Below are 3,779 nucleotides of genomic sequence, written 5' to 3'. Positions count from 1 at the left end.
ACTTACTACCTCCCAAAACCACATCAAAATTACAACTAAAACACAGAACCGCCATCATTCAGAACCACCTGAAATCTGGCTGAATGGAAGTACTACAAATAGAGAAGTAAAGAAGAAAGCACATTGAGACTGGCAGTATGGGCAGAGGCATGGAATGGGCTGGTCCTAAACTTACGTGTGCTGTTTTTATAATCGGTACTAGGGGCCTGGTGCACAAAATTTGTGCACTGGAGAGGAGTCCCTCAGCCCAGCCTGCCCCCTCTCACATACTGGGAGCCCTCAGGGGATGTCCTACTGATGGCTTAGGTCCGCTTCCCGTTGGGAGCAGACCTAAGCCACAGTCTGGCCTCCCTTTGCGGGAGGCGACTGGGCTGATAAGGGGAAGGCACCAGCCCCATCACTCCGCTGCTGCAGTCACTGCCAGTCACCACAGCCACCAAGGTATTTTCATCAACACGGACTCCAGTCCCTTCACCATGAAAAAATGACAACTTTCTTTAAGCATTTTCAAGATGTGTCTTTCATAGGACATGACATTTCTTTCTTTCTTTCTTTTTTTTTTATCCTCACCTGAGGATATATTTCCATTGATTTTTTCCCCTTCCCTCCGATTCCAGGCTTGGCCCCTGCCCAAACCTAAAGCCTCCGCCCCAGGCTTTAGGCTTGGGAAGAGGTCCCCCCACACACACACACACCTTCAATTGCAGGCTCAGCCCCTTCCCAAGCCTAAAGCCTCCGCCCCAGGCTTTAGGCTTGGGAAGGGGGCCCCCTGCCCCTCCGATCACAGGCTCAGCCCCTTCCCAAGCCTAAAGCCTCCACCCAATGGCCAGCTGGGAGTGACCTGGTTGCCGAGGAGGTTCCCGGGACCCAGGTATGTATGCAAATTAACTGCCATCTTTGTTGGGTTAATTTGTATACTCACTCTGATTGGCTGTGAGTGTAGCAGAGGTACGGTCAATTTACGTTTCTCTATTATTAGCTAAGATGGAGGCCTCCCATGAGAAAATGGGGTCCCAGCCCGACACCAGATCCTTCAGCCCAGGGTTCGAGTGCCTGGAAGAGAAGCCCCCATAACTTTGGGCTATAAAAACCAGCAGGATTTGTGGCTAAGTGACTCAGAGGCTGCTGCAGTCCCATACAGTTCCTCATAAAGGGCCAGTGCACAAACTTACATGGTTGTTCCCACTCCCTCTGAGCTCCAGCACTGGACAGCAGCATTGGGGAACAAGGGAAATACAGGGAGAAACTGGATTGTCAGACATTGGGGCAGGAACTTGGGGGTGGCTTTCCCATAGATGAGGGTGCTTTCAGGGGTCATTGTTTCTGTGCTGGGACCTCCCTGTTCCAGAGCTAACTAGAAGCAATATCTGAGTTTCCATCAGCATGACTCACACTGTTCACTCAGCTCTGGTGATTCCTTGAGACCCTGCCCCATCTAAGTTGAAACCCCACCCAAACTATTTATAGCAGCTTTTCCATTTGAATGGCCTGTCCTAGCCCAGGCTTCAGACTTTGCTAAAATCTCTCAAACAAGCAGAAGCTGGCATTAGTGTGCCCCATATCTATCAATATGAGGCCAAAGACCCGGCACTAGCATCAGCCTTCCTTGCTTCAAAGCTTGGCCTTGCCTAGGCACTTCAAAGCCCAATACAAGTAGTAACCATCTGAAAATCATCCTGTAGCTCCTGCCAGGTGGCCCCTGCCAAGTGGCCCCAGACGGTGGCTGTATTTGCACCTCATGAGAGGCCACAGGGCCAGTGCACCCAGCGGACAGCTTCAGGCCATACCGGATTAAAACTCTACAAATCCAAAAGAGACACACTCAAGCAGCAGAATCAGTGAGCACCAAAGCTCCACAGAAGCAAGTCCTGCTCCATAGGGGTGTCCCCTGCACAGCAGCTCTTCCACTGTAGTTGCAGTTGGTCCTCACAGCCAATTGGCCTGGAGGTCAATTCCTCCCAGTGACACCAACAGCCATCAAGGCTCAACTATAACAAGACTGCACACAGCCCACACAGGGGTGTACCTAGAGTGCCCAGCTCAAGTGACTGGGGAGGCTGAGCCACTGGGCCCTACAGAACACCTACTACACAAGGCCACTCTACCAATTCCAGGAGACATATCAGCTCTACATAATATATGAAAACAAACACAGGGAAGCAGCCAAAATGAAGAGACAGAAACAGATCACAAATGAAAAAACAGAAGAAATCTCTAGAAAAAGAAATACATGAAATGGAAGCAAGCATACGACTAGATACAGAGTTCAAAACAATGGTTATAAGGTTGCTCAAGAATCTTAATGAGAGCTTCAAAGGGCTTTGTGAGACTTTCAAGGATCTTAGTGAAAATTTCAAAGACATGAAAAAGGATCAGTCAGAAATTAAGCACACACTAACTAAAATAAAGAATAATTTACAGGGATTCCAAGAATCAAATTAATGATTTGGAATATAAGGAAGCAAAAAACACCCAATCAAAAGAGCAAAAAGAAAAAAAAGAATTAAAAAATGTGAAGATTGTGTAAGGAGCATCTGTGACAACTTCAAGCATACCAACAATCATATTATGGGGGTGCCAGAAGAAGAGAGCAAGCAAGATATTGAAAACCTATTTGAAGAAATAATGACAGAAAATTTCCCCTACATGGTGAAAGAAATAGACTTATAAGTCCAAGAAGCACAGAGTCCCAAACAAGAGGAACCCAAAGAGGCCTACACCAAGACACATCATAATTAAAATGCCAAGGGTTAAAGACAAAGAGAGAATCTTAAAAGCAGCAAGAGAAAAGGAGTTAGTTACCTAAAAGGGAGCACCCATATGACTATTAGCTGATTTCTCAACAGAAACTTTGTAGACCAGAAGGGATTGGCAAGATATATTCAAAGTGATGAGTAGCAAGGACCTACAACCAAGATTACTCCACCCAGCAAAGCAATCATTGAGAACTGAGGTCAGATAAAGAGCTTCCACAGATAAGAAAAAGCTAAAGGAGTTCATCACCACCAAACCAATATTACATGAAATTGTTGAAGGGTGTTCTTTAAAAAGAGGGAGAATGAGAATGAGAATGAGAAGAAGAATAAGAAGAAGAAGAAGAAGAAGAAGAAGAAGAAGAAGAAGAAGAAGAAGAAAATTAACAATAAATACATATCTATCAATAATTGAATATAAAAATCCAAATAAATGAACAAGGAATCTAATGAACAAAATAAATTGATGAATAAAATAGAACCAGAAGCATGGAAACATGGAACAGACTGACAAATCTCAGAGGGAAGGGACGGGGCAGGAAGAGATTAACCATATATCTTATATGCATTTATGTATTATCAATGGACACAGATAATAGGGTGGTGAAGGAAAGCCTGGGATGGGGTGGGGGGAACAGGTGAAGGGAGCAATGGGGGGATAAAAGTGGGACATATGTAAAACCCTCAACAATAAAGATTTAAGCATATTATATATATAGATAAAGAAAGTTGCTAAAGGAGTATATCTTAAAAATTCTGCAACAATAGATGGTGACTGATGTTAATCAGACTGACTGTGGTGATCATTTCATTATGTTGTACAACCAAAACTAATATAATGTTGTATGTCAATTACACCTTAATTTTTAAAAAATCAATAATCCTATATAATAAAAGGCTAATATGCAAATTGATCGAATGGCAGAATGACCTGTCACTATGATGTGCACTGATCACAAGGGGGCAGACGCTCAACACAGGAGCTGCCCCCTGGTGGTCAGTGCGCTCCCATTGGGGGCTCAAGGC

This window comes from Eptesicus fuscus, chromosome 1 (genome assembly GCF_027574615.1).
Source record: "Eptesicus fuscus isolate TK198812 chromosome 1, DD_ASM_mEF_20220401, whole genome shotgun sequence".
In the NCBI taxonomy this organism is placed as follows: Eukaryota; Metazoa; Chordata; class Mammalia; order Chiroptera; family Vespertilionidae; genus Eptesicus; species Eptesicus fuscus.
This window is presented reverse-complemented; position numbering follows the sequence as displayed.